The 22,721-nt window shown below is 37.1% G+C and overlaps 1 protein-coding gene across 4 annotated transcripts in view; it reads right to left on the bottom strand.

Annotated features, from left to right (window-relative positions):
- LOC100918248 (protocadherin alpha-C2) overlaps window positions 1–22,721 on the bottom strand; it is a 136,346-nt gene that overhangs the window by 4,306 nt on the left and 109,319 nt on the right. The window lies entirely within an intron of this gene.

Below are 22,721 nucleotides of genomic sequence, written 5' to 3'. Positions count from 1 at the left end.
TTCCTCCTGCTCTGGAGTATTGCTCCCCAAAATCCAACTTTCCCTTTATCTGAGTCCAAGCCTTTCACTTCCCATTTTCCTCTGACTGGTGGGAAAAGAGATTAGATTTACTGTCCCACTTTTTCCATGGTGTTCAATGAATGAAAGCCTCTTTCTTAAAGGATTATTTAATGTATTCCTATGCTATTTTAAATTGCTACTAACATTTATAGCCATTATTAATGGTTTTAGAACAAGCCAATTAAGTACATAGTTTGGAAATAAAAAACAAGTTAATCCAAAAGGAAGTTTTTACTAAGCTCAGGCTGAGGTTGGTGTGAGTCAATTAAAGGAAGAATATCTGTTAGTAGTGACTGGTGTATCGGCTTAAGTAATCATACTTTCTCCACACAATACATAGCCAAAGTCCCATTGGTTAACAACTAGAATGTCAAGAAATACTAAGGATAGGTTGGTTCACAGAGGGAACAAAGCTTCTGGAATCCTGAAGTATCCCAAAACACTCTATAGGAAATAATGTCTTGAAACATGCTGTGTACTGAATGTTAAGTTTTCAATCAACCAATCATTTAGTACTTATTAATGGATCTGAGGCTCTGCTAGGCCCTCTTGGATTTATCTGCATAAAGATGAGAATAGAAGCCATGGTGTCTGAGAAGATCACAAATTGAAAAAACTTGTCTTTCATATGTTCTTTTATTTTATTTCATATTTATCATATGATATCATTATATCATATTTATCATGGGTGTCTATTGTATTTCTTCATTTTGCTGTAACCTACCCTCCTAAATAAATCTACTTTTTGCCAAAAAGAATGGCTACTGTGAATTCTTCACATGACTGAACCCCAACCTTTGGTAGCTGCCATCATTTGGTGCCAAATCCCACATCATAGACAACATCACAACTGTCACAATCCCCATATGCCCTCCTTACTCTACCTAGTGTGGTTTCATTCTCAGTAAAATGAGAGAGTTGGATTGGACTGGGTGAGCTCTGCAGTCCCTTCCAATTCTAAATCTTTAATCCTATTAGCTTCCCAACCTGAGTTCAGCCAGAGTTTAGCTTCCCATTTTCCTTCTGGGTGTTGGTGATGCCCATAAATAATAGACACAAAAGGCTTGTAACTGGATTGAAAAAAAACTTCAGACAGATCTGCACTGTTACCTGCATATCAGCACTACTCAAATATCTTTTGGAAAAATCCCATTAAGCTGCCCTGAGCTCATTCTTAACTTCAAAGTGAAACGTGTGCCCTTAGGAACTGCATTGGATTTATTTCTAATATTGAACTAGTCCTCAGTGTAACCACAAAGAATGAAGTTCATTGGTGATTACTCAATAAACCTGTCATCTTTTAAATAGTATTTTACTTTTCCAATTAAATAATTTTAACACACATTGTTATATAAAATTTTGAGTTCCAAATTTTCTCCTTCCCTCTCTTCCCTTCTCCCTAAGACAGTAAAATGATGTAGGTTTTATATATATATATATATATATATATATATATATATATATATATATATGTATACAGTTATGTAAAACATTTCCATAAATAAATTTGTCATCCTGAGCCTAGGTATGTCTTCATCTTTGCTGAGCCAAAGGAAATGAATGAAGCTTCTTGCTGCCAAGGAACCCATTCACAGCAGGAATGCCAAGGGTTAATCGGTTTTATTTCCACATCACTGAGCTGCTTCTGCCTTTTCAGGGAAACTTGTTTCTGCCTGACTCAGCCCGAGACGCGAAGGAGCTGACAGAGCTTCATTCATGTGCATCCTCCACGTGTTCTTGCTCTTCAGGAGAGCTCTGCTTTGCTCCACCACCGCCCCTCCCCATCGCTCACCCTCCCCAAAAAGCCCACTGCAGAGGTCCCACAGGCACCCAACCCACTCTAATGGCTCCTGTTCTGAAAAAATGTTTGACCATTTCCATATCAAACGCATGCTCCTTCTCTGTCAAAGGTCAGTGGATTTCTGGCTCTGCACTACTACCGCTGAGCTGGACAAGTATGACACCAGCAGTTCTTTACATCTACAACCTTCTTTATTCAAAGAATCTGAAGCCCTGTGGCAGCTTTCAGAGAAACAGAAATAGATTTTCTCTCCCCAGAAATATATCTATTTCTGGATCTGAAAGCAAACCAAAATGGATCCTATCTCTACTCTTCCCCCAGAAGGAGGCAAAAAGTGAAACAAACCATCAGCTCTTCCCTCAGGACAAGCCCTAGTAAAATGGTGATGTATCCTAGCTTTTCTTTGGGCTCAGTACTAATCCTCATCTTGGCATCCCAGGAATGGCCAAGTTTCCCACCTGCTCTATCCTGCCAAGTAACTTAATTGTCAAAAACTGACATGCATTTATTTGTATTTTACTAGGAAACTTGGTGATTGAAAAGGGAGGTGTGCTTCTAAAATAGTGACATTTCTGGAATTGTCTCTGGAAGGGGAGGGACCTTTTCTCAGGGCTCCTTAAGTTAACTCTGCATACACCGTGGACTCATTTGGAAATGAAAATAGAGGTACAAGGCAGGAAAATATCCTGTCCTAGCAAAATCAAGAAATAGACTCTCTACGTGACACAGAGGATAGAACAGAGTCCAAGAGACAGAGAAATCTGAGTTCAAATCCAGCCTCAGACACTTAGTAATTGTGACCCTGAGCAAGTCACTTTACTGGAATTTATATGTTGATGTGTGCCAAAGATGTTAGAGTACCAGAGCATGGGTTTTACTGTCGTTCTCTGAAAGAATTCAGGCTCAAACCATCTCCAAATCAAACATGGGCACGTTTTGGAGTAATTATTTGGTTGGGGTAACATGTGAGCTTCCTCCTTAAGGAAGAGGGGCAATCCAACAAAGTGAGTCGGGATTTATAAAGAGAAGGTAAAATAATGGAGTTGGGGGGAACAGGAGAATTGGATAGAGCTGAAAAACTGATCTCAGAAGATTATGCATATCTTTGGACAATTTCAGATAAAACATGTCAGGGAAAAGTCCCTTTGATTAACAGGTCCTTTTGTTCTAATGAGATAGATAGACATAGAAAAGATAAAGACTCTAATGAAGTCCTAGAGAGAGAGAGTGACAATTTTTGGCCCTGGAACAGCAGCTAAGATTTCATTAACTTGAATGCTGTTTGCTTCATTTTTCTCTTCTGCAAAATGGGGACAACAATAGTTGTTGTGAGGATGATCAAATGAAATAATAATTGTAAAGCACTTAGCGCAGTGTCTGGTGCATGGTAGGTACTATATAAATGTTAACTATTATTTTTATTATTATTACTGGTATTGACAGAAAACTTGCAAATAGGTTTCCAGTTACAAGCCAAGAAAGAGCTTTATCACATCTAGCAGACCAAGGTTCTTTCATTTCAGGTTTATGGTCGAAGCCCATAGCTCTGAACCTGACATGTGACTTAGACAATTAGGAAACTAAGGGCATTTCCATGGGTTTGGATTAGACTTAAAAGATATTTATTCTCAGGCTGCTCCAAGGCTGCAAGAGAAGTTTCTCAGGACTTTATACTACTACAATATCTGACTAAAAGCTTATTCTTTCTCACCGTGGATGGAGTTTTTAAAGAAATGCAGACAAAATAAAGGAGACTGAAATACTTAAGAGTTCTTAGAAGCTGGAGTGGAATACAACTAGACTATCTGGAAGACAAGACACAGAAAAGCTGACATCCCGGTCCTTTATGAAAGGGCCAAGTCATCCATCTATCACCTCTGGCCTGTTTGCTCTGATTTCTACTAGGTTAGTTCTTTTCATACCATAAAGCTTGCCCCTCTGTACTTCAGAATTGGACCCTGAGATTCAGGGTCATCTCACAGCCTGAGAGTTTAACTTCAGGGCTTGGGCTGGCAATCACTGCTAGTTTGAGACACTGCAGCAAGCCTGGTGTATAAACCTGCCTCCTCCTCACTCCAGGCAGTTTTAGAGATTTATCCCCTGAATCAAGAGGCCACTCTCTCTCAGAGCTAGAATCCTAATCACTAGGAAAGGTTCTGGCTGGGGGGCAGCCAATGGGGAGAGGGGGTGGGGGAAGAAAATGGTTACAGGGTGGTCATTTCCGGCAGAATTCATTCTCCCTACATTCTTTCTCCTGGCTTTGATCTCTCCTCTCCACCCTTCACCTCCCAAGGTCTGATCAGTCTTTGACTAGGAACAAGCCGGGATCTCTAGTCACTTGAAAGAAACCTAGTGCTGGGGCTGGGGCCTCCTGGTTCGCAATTGTTCTCAGTGAAAAGCAGGGGGCAGCTGAATGAGAATATAAAGGGAATTAGTGCAGATGGGAGGGAGGGAGGGAGAAAGGGAAGGAGGGAAAGAAGGGGAGGGGCTCAGTCTTCCAGCAAGCCTATCTGTCTGACATGCTCAGTAAGGGAAGCAAGGCTTCAGCCCCACCCTTCTTTTTTCAACACCAGTTCCTTTCTATAAAGACTTGGGCTTTGGGAGGGTCATGCAGACAAAGAGCTTCCAGAAAAAAAAAACTATTCGTTTTGATTTGAGAGGGAACATTTTTCAATGGTTTGATTCTTTTTTTTTTTTTTTTTTTTTAAAGCTAACTTCCCTTCAGCCTGTCCGCTGCCTGATCCCAATTCCTGGTGTTTTTCCAATTTACAAGCTCTTGGGTCAGCAGAGCCAGCCTAAGGTTATTAAATGACTGTAACCCTATAGAGCTTCAGTCAGACAGCAACAATCTTTGAGAGTCAGATCTTAACCCAGTTTGTCCTTTTCCCTGCCACTGCCTATTCATGAATATTCAACACTGGCTCTTCAGTACCCTCCCTAAATTCTGAATCTTGAAAACCCAAGTTTTCTGTAAAAGGGGACAGACATGTTGGACAATTAGGTCTCGTGGAAAATGTACATTTGCAGAACCACCATTAATTTGCACAAAACAATAAATCAAGCCCTGACTTGTATTATTTGCACTCCCAGCACAGTTCTTCATCTGCCCTGCACTTCTCAGAGGGGTCCTTGGAGGATAATTTACCTTTTGTTCTGATTCATTCCCTAAATCCAGAACTGCCCTCTCCCTTTACTTCTATCTTTGGAAATCCTAGTCAACCTTCAAGGGCTACTTCAAGAGTCACCTTCTTAATATTCCCCAGTCTGAAATTATCTTTCTTTTGTCCTGCTCTTATTATGTTCTACCGTGCATGACTATTATTGCACAATTATATGTAAGCACAAGATCTGGCATATAATAGGCACTTAATATGTTGAATTGAATTATGTAGTATTATTTACTTAAGTATTGTTGCATTTTTCCTGCTATATATGAACTGAGGGAGAGCTGAGACTATCTTTGGATATCTCTGATCCCCAATTTCCCCCTCAACATACACAGGTCTATCACACGGTTCTATATGCAGAGGACACTTTATGGTTGTAGAATGAACAAATTCAGCCATTGCTGATTGTTGCCAGACTTCTTTGAGATTGAAAGGCCTTTCTAACTTGTTTCCTTTCCAATTAGAGGGGGGAAAGTTACAAAATCACTTATAGATGCAATAAGATGCACAATGAATAAATAGAGGCTTGAGCTCAGAGTGAGGAAGATGTGAGTCCAAATGCAGTGTCAAACACTAGCTATGTGACCCTGGACAAATCACTTAACCTTGGTGGCCTTTTCCTCCCAAAGTTGTTGTGAGGATCAAATGAGAAAATATTGTTAAAATGCCTCAAGATATCTGGCATATAACAGGAGCTTAATAGATGTTTCTTGCCTTCACAACCATCTCATAGCTGGCCTAGTTAGGAAAAAATTCACCACAGTAGCGAACTAGTATAGAGAGCAATTTTAGAGGCCACAGGGCTCTAGGAATTTGTAGTTTGAAATTTGTTTCCTTAGTTTCCCATCTCTCCATCTTTTCAACTTTGTGATATCAATGAATCTGGTGGCTGGTTTAAAGAAGAAAACCAAATATTCTTTCCTGTTCTCTGCTTCCTCATACTCATCTATTTGATTAACCCTGGTATTTATTTAAGTGCCCTTAACTTCAATAATTGGGCTTGATCAAATACATACAGACAATGTACATTCTGGAGGCCATACAATTTAAAAATTTTATTGTTTTTCAAGTAATCTCAAAGAAAGAAAGTTGCCAAAAAGAATAAAAAAAAGTGCAGAGAATTTAGTATCTCCAGTAAAAGATGACTTAGAAGGCAACAGCAATTACTGACTCATATTCCTTCTTTTTCATGTCTATACAATCTTTATGATGTGTGTGTACTGGTTCCATAGAAAATAAAATAGCTTTCATTTTAAACCTTTCATCTTAAAATCTCAGTCCCTCAATCTTCCTACATTTTTCTCCCCTTCATACACTTTACCATCTTCTGGCTATCCTCATTAGTTCTCCTTCATGCCTAGAATTCTCTCTCCTCATCTTCACCTCCTGGCTCCCCCCACTTCCTTCACATTTGAGCAAAATCACAACTTCTACAAGAAAACTTTCCCATTCCTTCTTAATCTTGGTGCCTTTCCTCTGAGTTTATCTCCAATTTAGCCTTTGTATATAACCTGTTGTACATGACTTTTAGCATGCTATCTTTACCATCAGAATGTAAGCAAAAGAACAGGACTACTTTTTGTCTTTCTTTGTATTCCCAGCACTTAGCACAGAACATGGTATCTAGTTGGTTCTTAACAAATACTTCTTGACTTCATTCAAAAGTACACTTAGTAAAAATATGAGAAGGTAAAAGAAAGGTTTTGTAATAGGTTATGTCTTCACAATTACAAACTGACTAAAAGTTTATAAATATTTAAGATCCTGTTGTGTTTATTGATTATCAAAAAATAAAAAGAAGCATATAACAGAGCAAAATTCAAATGTATAGGCCTTTTTCTGATGAGGTATCTTTACAAATGTGTTAAGATTATACAAGATTCTCTGATGGATGAAACTACATGTATAATTTTATTTAGAAATCCAGAAAACAAAGAAACATATTTAGCAAAGCTGTTTATCACTGTCTCTAAGGATATTTCATACTGGGATCAATAGAAGAATTCCTTGTAGATGATGAAGTTGTATAAACCATCCTATTTGCATGTGATATTGTACTATTCACTTCTATTTCTTTAATACTCACTGTTTCACTTGTTCATTTCAGTCATATTCGACTCTGTGACCCTATTTGGGGTTTTCTTAGCTAAGATACTGGAGTGGTTTACCATTTCCTTCTCAGCTCACTTTACAGATGAGAAAACTGAGGCAAATAGGATTAAGTGACTTGCTCAGAGTCATACAGTTTTGACCTTCCATCTTCCTAATTCCTAATTCCAGGCCTGATGATGTATCCACCTTGCCACCTGACTGGCTCATTTCTACATTACAGAAATATATATTTTTCAATAATCTATATAGCCTTATAAAAGAATGATCCTAGCAGTTCATATAGGAAAAAAAGAAGTGGATGAAGAATGAATAATGCATAATTTATGTCAGATAGAGAGACAGAGAAACAGCATTTATTAAGCATTCATTATGTGCCAGGCAAAGTACTCAGCATTAGTTGTCTAAAAACAAGCAAGCCCCTTCCCTCAAGGAGCTTACTTTTTAATTAGGAAAAAAACAACACATAAAGGGAAAGAAGGAAGTTAGGGTTAGAGAGTACTTGAAAAGCTTGGATGATATACTAGAAGTGACTTGGAGATCTAATTCCAGGCAAGATAATTAAGGTACAAGCTCACTTATCAGATCCCAGAGTTGTCCAGCAGCAGAGTTTAAGGTTCTTGGGGAGAGAGGGTGAGATGGGAATGACAGCTACTGTACAATGACATGCTTTGAAAATGGTGGCCAGGAAGTTGTAGTTGGATAGGCAGACAATTGATTTAATACATCAGTACAGATAAGATAGGCCTAGAATAGAATAAGAAGGGGGTTGACTGGATTGTAACTCAGAGAGAGATTAGTGAGATTGGTGAGAGCCCATATAAACACTTCCTTTTTAATAATACTGACTTATTCTATGCCAAAAAAGATTCCTTTTTTTAAAACAATATATTCTTGGTAATGATATGTGGTTGTGAACTATAGAATTTTATGAGTTCAAGGGAATCAAAATTGCAGGTTATCCAAAGGCAATGGAAAAAATAAATGGTGAACATAAGTAGGCCTCAGAGTTTAACTAATAGCCATTTCTTACATGCAAGAAATGATTAAAAAAAAAGATATAATCAAGGACATGTATACAGGAAAAGGAGCTGGATCAATCATATACTAATAAAAAAAGAAATGGATGGAGAACCTGAGTCATGCACTATTATATATAAAGTATTTAAGTACCAAGGAGAAAGGTCTCTAGTGTGCTGGGTAGCTCTTTAATGGAAAATTTATGGAGAGAATGTGGACAAAAACTGTTTAGAATGAAAACATAAAGATGGTTTGTAGACTACATTGATGAAGAGAATGCTTTACACTGATGAAATCATAAGTCTGTTGAGCCTATATAAGCCCTAGGTAATTAAGCAATATTGTGATTATGAAACACCCCCTTTACAATCTAAATTAGGACCAGAAAGGATAAACTGGTGTTTTTCAACTCTTCATCTTCTTTATATTCCCAAAGTACAACCTTTCTTTCCTTCTTCCTTCTTCCCTTCTTTCTTCTCTCTCTTTCTCTCTCTCCTTTTCTTCCTTCCTAGACTTATTTCTTCACCATATTGAGCTTTTCATGAGACATTTCTCTACTAATATGAATGAGCATCTCTGCAACTTGTAATCCTAGAAAGTACCTGCTGGTCCCTTAAGAGTTGAAGTGACTTAGTCAAATGGCCAATCCGTGGATATGCTAGACATAAAACTCTAATCTGTATGATAAAGCCAGTTCTCTATTCATTGTGCTATCCTGCTTCTCTCCAGCATCTATCAATGAACATGAAAGAGACAATAATGTGGCATAGAAATAATGGAAAAGGAAATAATAATGTACTTTTTTATTCTCACAGGACCCTTCATGCTCTAAAAATTAGACAGATACAATCCAACTTTTACTGTCACAGATTAGTAGAAGCATAAACAGAGAATTTGGCAGGTCAAGTACCCAGAGCTGCACACTCAATCAAAAATGGAGCTGACTGGAGTTTCTACTTGCCTGGATCCCTTCAATGAAAGAAAGCTACCATAATTCACTAACCAAGGAATTCATGGTAGAGAGGAGGTGGCTCCATTTGAGAGACAGTATTTTTTACACATCTAAACTTGATGGCTGATTTCTCTACTTGCACAGAGAATATTAGATTATCTTGTGGACTTCTGGTGTTAGCTTGTTTCTTATGTTTTTTTTTTTTTCCTTCAGCTGTTCTATAAAGCTTTAGTAATAGTTCCATGACTCAAATCCCAGTTGTGCTTAATTTGCTGGAATCTCAAAGACCAAGAAAAAAAAGAGCAGTTTCTAAAAATCACAAACCTTGCTTTATTCCAAAATAACTCTGTGCCATTTTTGGTAGAGTTTAACAACATCATTTGCAGGAAACATATCTCTAAAAATGAAAATTACTGGGATCAAACTCTTTCAAATGCAATTAAAAAGCAAAACCAATTCTCCCTCCCCACTCCGTACATCAACTTTGCATCCCAATGCCTAAACCAAAGGGTCTAAGATTTTACTGGTATTTCTGAATGTTTGTTTTTCAGTGTTTTGTTCCAAATTTTTGTTTCTAATTGCTCAATTTTCTCAGGTTCTGGAGTGGGAGACCCCTTTTGGTATTTTACTTTCTCTAACAATGTCGCCATACTCTGAAAATCTTCCTGGAGGGCCCAATACTTGAAATGATCTTACCACTGTCAACAATTTATTCCCTGCTTTAATTTATTTATGGAATTCTCTCAGGAAGGTTCTTCCAGGCAACCTCTTCATATCTCACTCTCTCCCTGATCTATTTATTCCCAGGGTACCTTAATAACTTCCATAGAAGGAAGCTTCCTTACTTGTTGGTAAGAAATAGCTCCCAAATTATTTTGAAAAAAGGCAGCGAACTTTGAGAGTCTCTTCAAGGCTCCCTAATCACCATCTCATTGAAGTTTAACTAACAGATGTCAGCCAAAGCTACAAAGATGGGGAGAAAGAAGGAAGGGAAGTTAACAGGTGTATTTCTTAAGGGTCTTGTGGTTACTGATAAACTTCTACATGTTCATGGCTCTGTGATCATCTGCAATATAGATCACAACCCATTTGTAACTGCCCAGCTTATGCTACGCTTTTTCAATTCCTCCCACTTTCCCACTATAAAACTGCCAAATTAATTACTTAGGTTCTAGGGGTAGGAGGATCTAAGAAGTATCATCCTTTCTTTGTCTTGATTAGCCAATGTTCCAGTAATACTCTCATAATCTAAGGGTTGGAAGGGACAATAAAGGTCATCTTTTTCCATACCAAACCATAACATCCCCTGTCCATTCAGCTATATGAGAGGCAGCACTTTAGAGGAGTTTTCAGAGTCGGGGCAGTGGAAGGGACCTGACTTCAAGACACAATATAATCAGCAATGCCATCAGCCAGGTGGCAAGATTCTTTCCTGTCTACAATCAGTTATGAAGCATCAAACAAAATCACACCTACCATTCTCTCATTACATTCCAATATTCTCCTACTATAGCTACTCACACTGCTGTGCAAGCTCCCAACATTTCCTTCTCTCTGACCTGATCCAAGTAACCATAGCAGATGTTAGATAGCATCCATCAGAAAAATCTGCCCACCGCTCCTCTAAATATACCTCCTCCATCATACTGGGTAGTATATGCCTCTTGAAGGTCTCCTCTTCAGGGCAATGACAAGTAAGAGCCCTGTTTTTATTTTGGGTGAAACAGAATGAGTTGCATAACATAAGCAGACATGAACAGGTTGCAATTTGCACACATTTTACACAACTCATTACATTATTTTTCCCCCAAATACTCTCCATTTTTGAGCAACACCATTCTTCTAAGCTACCCAGATTTACAACCTGGGTGTCACCCTCACCTCTTCAATCTCACTCTCTCTATATATCTAAGCAGTTGGCGAAATACGATTATTTCTAGGTCCACAATCTTTCTAATATGTGTCTCCTCTCTTTTTCACACATCTAGATTTCTCCTGCAGATCCATATCACATATCACTTCAACTACTGCAATAATATCTTGACTGGTCTCCTGTACTCACATCTCTGTTCTACCCTCTATAAATCAGTCAAAAGTGATTGTTTTTACAGACCATACTATCCCATCTCTCCTCACCCCCAACTTCTTCACAAGCTCCAGGGTTTCTCTCTTATATCTAGAATCAAATGTAACTTCCTCTACTATCATTTCATGATCTGGCCCTTTCTAGTGTTAGTATACACTACTCCCCTGAAGTCTCTGAAGTCCAGCATTCTTAATTACAAAAAGATATGTAAAATATTCAAACATGAATTTGATTTTAAGATATGATTCCATCCATTAAATAATTAAAGAATGAAAGAAGAAAAGATTTACATTTTAAAATGTCAACTTGAAATTACATGCAATTTATTAGTCTTTTAATTTTTATATTGTTTATGATGAATAGCCATACAGAGAGAAATAGAACTCATATTGAAAAGCTTTTATATCCATAGATTCTTTGTGTCATGTTATTTGATTGTTGATCTGTGTATCTTTCCATCAAAAAAAGTACACCCTCCCAAAAAACAGAAATTTTTCTGGTGGACTAACCACCTAGATAAAATTAGCACAGATATCTTCCCTAACTCCAAGCCATACACGGGGAGTTTTGGGAAAATAATGAAGCATTTTTCATTCATATTACTCTATAGAACAAAAAAAATTTTTTTAATCATTAATAAATAAAATTTTTAAAAATTTAATACCTATTTCATTTTTCTTTTTGTATACATTTTATGATGTACACAAAAATACTACATATATAAACTTAATAAATAATATACATCTATTAGGAAGGTATGCTCAAAAATGTTTTGCTAATACAAGTACACAACTAAAAAAGTTTAGAGACCATTGATATAGACATTAGAACCCTGAATTTCAAGTCAAGAAGACCTGTTTTCATAATTTTGACCCCAGACCCCAGACCCCAGACATTCACTAGCTTATCTAAGCCTCCTTTTCTCATTTGTAATAAAAAAAATAGCATCTCTCATTGAGGATTGTTGTGAGGCTCAAATGAGATAATGAGGTATAGTTCTATGCATTGACAAGTGTTGCACAAATCAGCCAGGATCTGAAACTGGATTGGAGTGAGGGGTGGAGGGGAGAGGATTCGTGTAAATCCACAATTAAGGATTTGGATTATTCAATGGCTGATGTTTTATCATGTTAAAATGGGCCTGGACTGACTCCACCTCTCCCAGAATGCTTTATATCATAGCTCCTATCTGCAGCCCATCTGGAGATGTGTGAGGACCAATCATTTTACTCAATAAATAACTTGCTCCTGCCTTTGGTTTGGATTTTTTTTTCTTCTCCTTGTAAGAATACAGACTCCTCTAAGGTTGGCAGCAGTCCCAGGCTCTCTGTGTTGCTGTGTCACTTCTCAGCCCTTAACAGCCATTTCCTGACAAGTAGTGAAATCTCTACAGGAAGAGCACAAAATGGAAATGTCGTCCGGCCTCTAGAAAAGCTTAGAAAAAAAATAGGCACAATGAGGGCTCTTTGAAGAGATTCAGGGTGTGGGGGATTCACTCTAGAAGAGGGCACTATTCTAAGTAGGCACCAGTATAGTGCAGTGGAAAGCATGCTTGATTTGGAGACAAAAGACCTGGGTACAATTCCTGCCTATCTCCCCTTATGGCCTAAGGATAGATCCCTTAACCTCTCCAAGTTTCTATAACTAAAAAAGTGAGCAGATTGACTAGATGAGCTCCTCTTCAGCTGTAAATTAAGATCCCATGGTCCTACTTATGTCCCATTAAACAATTCTGTGTACATTTGCTTAAACAAACACAGAATTGTTTAATGTTGTTAATTGTTACACATTTGCTGTGTACATGTGTAAGGAATTTTACCCTAGGCAGTTAGGTAACATAAATAATATAATGCTGGGACGCCATCTTCATGAGTTCAAATCTGGCCTCACACTTACTAGCAGTGTGACCCTGGACAAGCCACTTAAGTCTGTTTGCCTCAGTTTCTTCATCTATAAAATAAGAAAAACCATGACAAACCACTTCACTATCCTTGACAAGAAAACTCAAAATGGGGTCATGAAGAAGCAGACATAACTGAAATGACTGAACACAGCAATAGGTAGCATGGTGAATAGAATGCTAGACTTGGAGTCAGAAAGATCTGTGTTCAGGTCCAAACAATTACTTGTTGTGTGAATCCAGGCAAGTCATGCAATACTGTTTGCTTCAATTTCTCAAGAGTAAAGTGTAGATAATAACAGCACCTACATCTTAAGGTTGTTGTGAAGATCAAAGGAGAAGATAATTGTAAAGCACTTAACATAATTCCTGGTGCATAGTGGATGCTTGATAAATGCTTGTTTCTTTTCTTCCCTTATATTAGATGCTGGATATACAGAAATATATATAAAATAATCCCCCCATTAAGAAACGTCTATTCCTTAAGGAGGTTACAATTGTACAAACAGACAAGTATAATGCAAATATAATTTGAGGAGAGATGGCGAGCATCAGCAAGTAGAGAAATGAAAGAAGGCTTCACAAAAGAAATGGTATATGAGCTGAACCATGAGGAAAAACATTCCAAAAAGTGCAGATGAAGAATGAATAAATTTCAGGCATCAGGGATGACTTGAAAAAGGCACAGAGGTAGGAGATGGAATGTTACATTCAGGGGACATAGTAGTCTAATTTGGTTGGGATGTCTAAACTATGTTAAGGGGAGTAATGTAGCATCATACAGGAAAGTAAGTTAGAGCCAAATTGAATGCCATAATACTCTATTTCAAAATCAGTCTCTTTGAACACCAAGTGAAACAGTTTTTACTTTTTGCTAGAGGAAACAGGGAGCCATTGAGTATCTTTGAGAAGGAGAGTGACATAGTGAGATATATGCCTTAGCAAGATTACTGTGGCAGTTAGGTGAAGGATAGAGAAGAGAGGAGAAAGACTAGAAGCATGGTGATAAGGGAGATTATAATCATGTAGGTACTTAAGTAATAATAAGAGCCTAGACTAGAATAATAACCATATGAGTGAAGAGAAAAAAGGAAAAAAAAAGAAGAAATGCTGATAGATAAGAGGAAGTGAGGGAGAGAAAGGAGGAGCTTGACTCTAGCATTCTGAATCTAGATGACTAGGAGGAGAATGGTGCCCTCAAGAGAAACTGGAAATTTAGAAAAAGGACAATTGGGAAGGGGAGGAGGAAGATGACAGACAAGTTGAGGTTGAGATGCTGACACATTGTCCAGGTAGATATGTTAAGTAGGCAGTTAGAGTTGTGGAATTGGATTTCAGAAGAGTAATTAAGATTGGTTACACAGAATTTAAAGTCATCTGTGTAGAGATGAAAATTGAACTTTTGGGAGCTGAACTTATGGATACATGGGCCCAGGACAGAGTTTCAAGGTGAGGGGGAACCTCCTCTCTTAAGAGGTAAGATATGGATGACAATTCAGTAATGAGACCAAAGAGGAATGTTCAGTAGTTGGCAGTATCAAAAGGTTGTGATAATTAAGAAAGGGAAAGATTGTTCTACATCAGATGTAGTCCTTGAGATCAACAGTGACTTTTGAGAAAGCAGTTTCAATGTAGTAGGGGTGATGAGATTTGAGTAGAAAGAGAATGGAAGCAAGTGTGGAAGACTCTAGGACTTTGGCAGTGAATGAGCAGACAAATATAGGTGTGAGCAGACGGAAGGCTTAAAGGAAGAGTTTAGTTTTAGTTTTAGTTTGTTTTGTTTTTTAAGTATAAAGGAGATCTAATCATATTTTAGGGCATCATAAAAGGAAACAATAGAAAGAGACTGATGATGAAACAAAGTATTCTGGATGGATCAAGCTCCCAGAAAAATGTATACAAATCTCATTTCTCTGACACATTGTAAACTCTTTGAAGTCAAAAACTATTCACTTTAAAAACAAACTACGACAATAACAACTTTGTATCTTTGTATCTCTAGTATAATGGTTTCTGAATATATGCTTAATAAATTAAGTTGAATTTCTAATATCTTCCCAGTAATACCATTCCTATAATCTCACAGTTTAAGTTCAACTTAAACTTGGAAGGTATATTGGTTCTAATTTCTATGAGGTTATACGGTAATGGCCTCTCTTCCCTGTTACAATGGAAATGGAGGTAGGATATTCATATAGAGGCATGAAAGAAATAACTAGTATAACAATATAAATTCACATGTATATTGCAATTAAAAGTCTGCAAAGGACCTTTTTTAAAAAAATGAAATTGACACTGTTATTATTTTCACTTTACAAATTAGGAATCTGAGGTTCAGACAGCCAGATAGTTCAGAGCATACTGATTTTCATGGCCATTCCTATAGGCAGAATTTTAACCCAAGTGTCTCGATTCCAAGCACAGAACTTTTACCACTACCTCACTTTATCCTGCAATGATAAGAGCAGATAAAATACTCCTAGGTTTCTAAATCAGCTAGCGAGCCTTCTCTCTTCCACAGATTTAGGGAAATAGTCCTTCTGCTCAAAAAGGATGGCTTTCATCTACTTGGAGTTTTCTCAGATGCAAATATCAAAAGACAACGTGGATTAAAAAAGAAAATTGCTCTGATGTTGAACTGCGTACTATCATTTTCAGGCTCCTAGGAATCATTTAAAGAAATCCTACTGTGTTCTAATTTGAAGAAAAGCAGATGCATTGTGATCTCAGTGAGGCTAGCAACTTGTTCTTGTGGATATCATTACTTGACTCAAAAGTTTACTGAGATGAAAGGAAGAATAAAAATTATATGATCAAATTTTTAAAGATGGAAAAGACATTAAGAAGACATCTAGTCCTTATCTAGTCCAGTGGTGTCAAATGCGAATAGAAGTGGTAAGCATTAAACTATACATAAGGATCCCCACAGTATGTATATTGACTTAGAAAATTACATATTAACTATCTACTTTCTACTGTATTTGGGGGCAGCTAGGTAATGCAGTAGATAGTGCCAGAACAGAGTCTAACTCTAATGTTCCTGAGTTCAAATCTGGCCTTGGACATTTACTAGGTATGTAACTCTAGGCAACTCACTTAACTCTATTTTACTCAGTTTCCTCATCTGTAAAATGAACTGGAGAAGGAAATGGAAAACCACTCCAATACTTTGTTAAGAAAACCTCAAATGGGGTCATAAAGTGTTGAACACAATTAAAAATCAACTAAGCCACAACTGTATTTTTATCTATTTTATTAATTATGTCCTAATTACATTTTAATCTGATTCTTGACTCAAAAGTATATGGGCCACAATGTAACCAGCCCTGGATGTGTTAGAGAGTTCTGATATAGTCCAACTTTCTCATTTAACAAATAAGAAAACAGAGAGAAAGGCTAAGTGGTCTAAGGTCACACAGATGATAAATAGCAGAGTCAGCATTGTCTGACTCCAGATTCCTTGCAAATCAATCAGTTTGGAAATAACTGCTGACTTTTTGATGCCACCTAAAGGTCTACAAAGCTGAACAGGTAGCGAAAATAGTATCCCTGTTTTACAGATGAGAACCCCTGGGTTCTAAGAAATTAATTGACTTGCCCAGATTCACAAAACTAGTGTCAGTCAAAATTTAAACTCAGGTCTACTGATTCCACATTTAATATCTTTCCAAATTTCTTTGTCATCCAACCCCTCACTTTATAAATGGGAACTGAAGCTGCAAATGACTATTTCCCTACTCTTACTTTTTCTTACTCTGATCTTGGAGAGCATATAAGACCTTTCTTTTTTTTTTTTTTTTAAATTTATTTAATAGCCTTTTATTTACAGGATATATACATGGGTAACTTTACAGCATTAACAATTGCCAAACCTCTTGTTCCAATTTTTCACCTCTTACCCCCCCCACCCCTTCCCCTAGATGGCAGGATGACCAGTAGATGTTAAATATATTTAATTATAAATTAGATACACAATAAGTATACCTGACCAAAATGTTATTTTGCTGTACAAAAAGAATCAGACTCTGAAATATTGTACAATTAGCTTGTGAAGGAAATCAAAAATGCAGGTGGGCATAAATATAGGGATTGGGAATTCAATGTAATGGTTTTTAGTCATCTCCCAGAGTTCTTTTTCTGGGTATAGCTAGTTCAGTTCATTACTGCTCCATTAGAAATGATTTGGTTGATCTCGTTGCTGAGGATGGCCTGGTCCATCAGAACTGGTCATCATATAGTATTGTTGTTGAAGTATATAATGATCTCCTGGTCCTGCTCATTTCACTCAGCATCAGTTCGTGTAAGTCTCTCCAGGCCTTTCTGAAATCATCCTGTTGGTCATTTCTTACAGAACAGTAATATTCCATAATTTTCATATACCACAATTTATTCAGCCATTCTCCAACTGATGGACATCCATTCAGTTTCCAGTTTCTAGCCACTACAAAAAGGGCTGCCACAAACATTCGTGCACATACAGGTCCCTTTCCCTTCTTTATAATCTCTTTGGGATATAATCCCAGTAGTAACACTGCTGGATCAAAGGGTATGCACAGTTTGATAACTTTTTGAGCATAGTTCCAAACTACTCTCCAAAATGGTTGGATTCGTTCACAACTCCACCAACAATGCATCAATGTCCCAGTTTTCCCGCATCCCCTCCAACAATCATCATTATTTTTTCCTGTCATCTTAGCCAATCTGACAGGGTGTGTAGTGGTATCTTAGAGTTGTCTTAATTTGCATTTCTCTGATTAATAATGACTTGGAGCATCTTTTCATATGACTAGAAATAGTTTCAATTTCTTCATCTGAGAATTGTCTGTTCATATCCTTTGACCATTTTTCAATTGGAGAATGGCTTGATTTTTTATAAATTAGAGTTAATTCTCTATATATTTTGGAAATGAGGCCTTTATCAGAACCTTTGACTGTAAAAATATTTTCCCAGTTTATTGCTTCCCTTCTAATCTTGTCTGCATTAGTTTTGTTTGTACAAAAACTTTTCAGTTTGGTATAATCGAAATTTTCTATTTTGTGATCAGTAATGATCTCTAGTTCTGCTTTGGTCATAAAGACCTTCCCCTTCCACAGGTATAAGACCTTTCTAAAAACCATTTCTCACATCACTGGACCCCTCCACTATCTTTTCTAAAATCTTTCATTCTCCAGTGCACATAGACTTCTTTCCTGCTATACCTTCTGCGTTTCCAGACCTCTGAACTGATCCCTTCTAATCCTTGACAATGATGTGTCTTGCCCAGACTTTCTCCCTTGTTTAACATATAGGACAATATTGTAGCAGAGCTGAGGGCTACTATTTGGCATCATAGTGCACAGAATTCAGGGCCTGGAGTCAGGAAGTCTCATCTTACACTGAGTTCAAATCTGACCTTAAATACTTAATAGCTCTGTTTCCCTAGGCAAGTCACTTAATTTCCCTGCCTCAGTTTCTTCATCTGTAAAATGAACTGGAGAAGGAAATGGCAAACTTCTCCAGTATCTTTGCCAAGAAAACCCCAAATGGGGAAATAAGAGTCAGACATGACTGAAACTGTAATGTGGACCCTCCTAGAATTCTGGTGAGGCCTATGGATCTTTTCTAAGAATAATAATTAAAGGAAATGTTACAATTTAATTAAAATTAACATCATTTTTTTCCACATGGAAGTTCACAGACAGGTTGAAATCTAACTACCTTGGGCCAGTGGACTCCAAGTTACAAACCTATCCTCGGTACCATTAGAGAAAAGGATGCCCTTTCTTTCCTCTTCAGAGCTGTGGATAATAGAGATTCAGATGGCAAAGCAGAAAAAAAAAGATTTCTTTTTTTTTACACCCCTTCTGTCTGAACTCCTTGACAACCTTGCCTTGTTATGGCCCTTCCCTAGAGGCTCCCAGCCCTTACCCAGTTATCCAAGATAACTGCATCTAGCATTTGACCTGAATATGCTTCTTCAGATTAGGCAGTGGCATTTTCAACTTTAATGCTACCTCAAGTGAAGAGGGGATTCTCTTCTTATCCTAGAATTTGAAGTAAATGTCTTTAGAAGTGTTTTTTATGTCACTGATTGCCGAAGGCACAGGGAAGAGACTTTCCTTTCTGGGTCACCAGTGTCAAAGGCTGTGGGAAGGCCAGATACAGCTATTGTTGGATGAAAGGGATCCTAAAACAAGCTGATCTCACTTTTTTGTTCTGCTTCCCCCTTCAGCTTTTTTCCTCACCTACCAGAGGAAGTGGCTCCCCAAGGAGCCAAACAACTTGCACTATGTCTCAGAGGAGACCTAAGTCTAAGCCTAAACCTAAACCTAAAACTAAATTTAACCTTAAACATAAATGTTCTGGTTTCTGTGAGACTCTTTCTCCTGTCAGAGCATAAATGAGAACCTGTAATTCCAGGATCCTTTTCTGTCCCAAGAAATAGCCCATTTGGGGCTGGATAAGATGAGTAGGAAAAGGTCAGACAGACTAACCTTTCAGCCCCGACCCTTTAAAATTATAAAGAAACTTGGGCTGAAAGTCAGAAATTGAGTTTGATTCCTCTCTAGGTAGAGTACATAAATGATGATGCAAAGGATTGCTTGAAGTACAGATCATCTGTATGTATGTACTGATACTGTGATGCTCCCAGAAACCACTTCAGATTATGGAGAAGGAGAAAAAAGCATATTATATACCTGGAACAAACTGAAAATATTTTCAAAATCTTTTTCTTTTCTGGCCATACAATATACTTTGATAAAACTGGAAAGCTTTAACTGGCATGTCTATAATAGGGGGAACTGCAATCAGTCCTTAATTCCCTACTCAGTCATTGGCCTGCTTCTTTGAGATTGTGGCTTTCACAAAGAAGACACATGCTATGAAAGCTATTTTTACTGGCCTACATCTCTCATAGAACACTTAATGTATAGTCTGAAGGACTGAGAGTTGGTAAGGTTATGTGCTCTCAGGAAACATATCTTAGCACCAACCTTATATAACTCTATTATACATGTGACAAATAGCACTGACCCGAAACACCACACATGGCCAGACTGTCCCCTAGTCTGTGCTGATGATCTTATTTTACTATAAAGATGGAAGATGAGGGCTATAAAGAAAGCATATAGGTTAATTTCCCTTTCCCACAAAGATCTGCTGATGAAATAATTATGCAGAGAAGTTTATTTCACAAACATAGGAAATCTGGATTCACACAATTATATTTCCTGTGCTTGCTTCTTAAAAAATACAAGGTTTGGGTTCCAAAGATAGGACTGTGGTTTTGTTGCTCTAGAAGGTGGGGATGGGAGGAGAAAATATGGAACAAGTAGTTACTATGGTCTGTTTACTTTTCCTATTACCAGTATCCTGAACATATTCTAGTCTTAATGGATAAAAAATTGGGCCTGAAGTTAGGAAAATCTGAATTCATGTATGACTCCGGAAGTTAACAGATGTATGGATTTGGGCAAGTTACTTAATTGCCATTTGCCTTAGTTTCTTCAACTGTAAAATGGGAGTAATAACAGCACCTTATTCTCATGACCATTCTGAGGATTAAATCTGATAATATTTGAAAAGCCCTTACCACAGTGCCTGGCACAATAGTAAGTGCTTAAGCTTAAGGTTTTGGGGTTTTTTTTTAATAGTATGGTCAATTTTGTTATATTGGCATAGTTATTGTTTACTTGTTTTTTTTTAATTTAATATTTTATTTTTTCCCAATTTCATGTAAAAATAATTTCAACATTCATTATTCAAATTTTGAGTTCGAAATTCTCTCTCACCCATTGAGAAGGCAAGCAATTTAACATGTATTATACATGTGTAATCATACAAAAGTCTATGTAAAGTCATCCCAGGAAAGAAAACAAAGACAAAAAAAAAAAAAAAACAAGAAAAAAAAAAACAAGAAAAATAAAGAATTAAATTTAAGTGTTATTTCCTTCTTTGCTTCCTTTCCTTTCTTTCCAATTTCTCAACAATTCAAACACAATAATTCACTGCCTGACATGTTATTCTACAAACCAAAGGTCTCTGAACTAAAAACTTCAACTACCTATGTGTATTTAAAACCCTAAGGAAGTATCAGATATTCAGAATATCTGATTTAGTTTTCTTTGAGATCTACCACATAATTTTTCAGTTCCTGTTCCATGGTTGCTGAGCATCATAAAGAAAATCACAAAATTAATTACATTTTACCTTCCATAATTTAATCAGAAAACACATAAACACCTACTATGTGCAAGGATCATGTTCAGCGATAGAAAAACAAGGACAAAAATGAAATAGTTCCTACTCTCAAGAAGCTTATATTATGTGGGGAAGATACAATTTGTACACAAGTAAGCAATACAAAACAATTTGAGATGGTTTATAACTGAGATGATCAAGAAACAAATTGTGTAAGAAGTTGTCTGATCTCTGTTTTGGAAAAAAGGGATTCCATTTGGCAAAAGTGAGGAGTAAGTACTTTCCAGAAATGCAGAACCACTTGTACACTTGTATATAGGCTGAAGATAGAATGTTATGTACAGGCTACTTTAGACTAGAAAGTGTAGAAAGGAAAGTAATAAATGGACATCACATTGTGCAAGACTTTAAATATCAGACTTATAAGTTAGCATTTTATGCTAGAAACCATAGGGACACAAGGCAGTGAAAACTTTTGACTAGAAGGATGATACAAAACCAGATCCATGTTTTAAGAATATCAATTTGGAAAATTTGTGGAGGATACATAAGCTGGAGATACAAAGACCAATTAGAAGCTCTTGCAATATTATCAGAGAGTTATGAAGATATCATGAACTACCATAGAACTTGTTTAAAAGGAAAAGAAAGTATAATGGCAAGAAATGCTATGGGAGTAGAATTAACAAGGTTTCCACAATTGATTGGATATGGGGCTTGGGAGAAAAGGAAAATTCAGGAAAAACCATGAAACCTGGGTGGCTGGGGAAAAAAAAAGGGTGGTTTTAACACAATTATGAAATTTAAGGAAGAAATGGTTTTGGGGTAAAATACAATAAATTCTATGTTAGACCAATTCAGTTGAAGATGCCATCTGGAGATCCAGCTGGAAATATCCACCAGGCAATTGGAAATGCAAAATTGGAATTTGGAAGAGAAATTAGAATTGGACACATAAATTTAGAAGTTATGTGCAGAGAGATGACACTTGAGCCCATGGGAATTGATAATTGATCACCAAAGGAAGAGTGTGGGAAAAGATCAACTCCTAGAACAAAGCTCTAGAGGTTTCCCAAATTTAGGAGGTAATTTAATGAAAGGTAACTGAGGGGGCAGCTAGGTGGTGCAGTGGATAGAGCACCACCTCTGAAGTCAGGAAGACCTGAGTTCAAATGCAATCTCAGACATTTACTACTTCCTTAACTGTGTGCCTTAGGCAAGCCATTTTAAGCCCAACTGCCTCAACCAAAAAAAAAAAAAAAAAAAAAAAAAAAAAAAAAAAAAAAAAAAAAAAAGAAAGAAAGAAAGAAAGATAACTGAAAACAAAGAGAAAAGAAAAGATATGTGGAGAAGAAACCAAAAAGAATCATGGCATAGAAGTCGAAGAAGAAACAGTAAAGGAGTAGAGGATATGTAACAATGTCCAAAGTCCTAGAATTTGAGG

This window comes from Sarcophilus harrisii, chromosome 2 (assembly GCF_902635505.1).
Source record: "Sarcophilus harrisii chromosome 2, mSarHar1.11, whole genome shotgun sequence".
In the NCBI taxonomy this organism is placed as follows: Eukaryota; Metazoa; Chordata; class Mammalia; order Dasyuromorphia; family Dasyuridae; genus Sarcophilus; species Sarcophilus harrisii.
The sequence above is the reverse complement of the archived record's forward strand: the minus strand, read 5'-3'. Positions and strand labels throughout refer to the sequence as shown.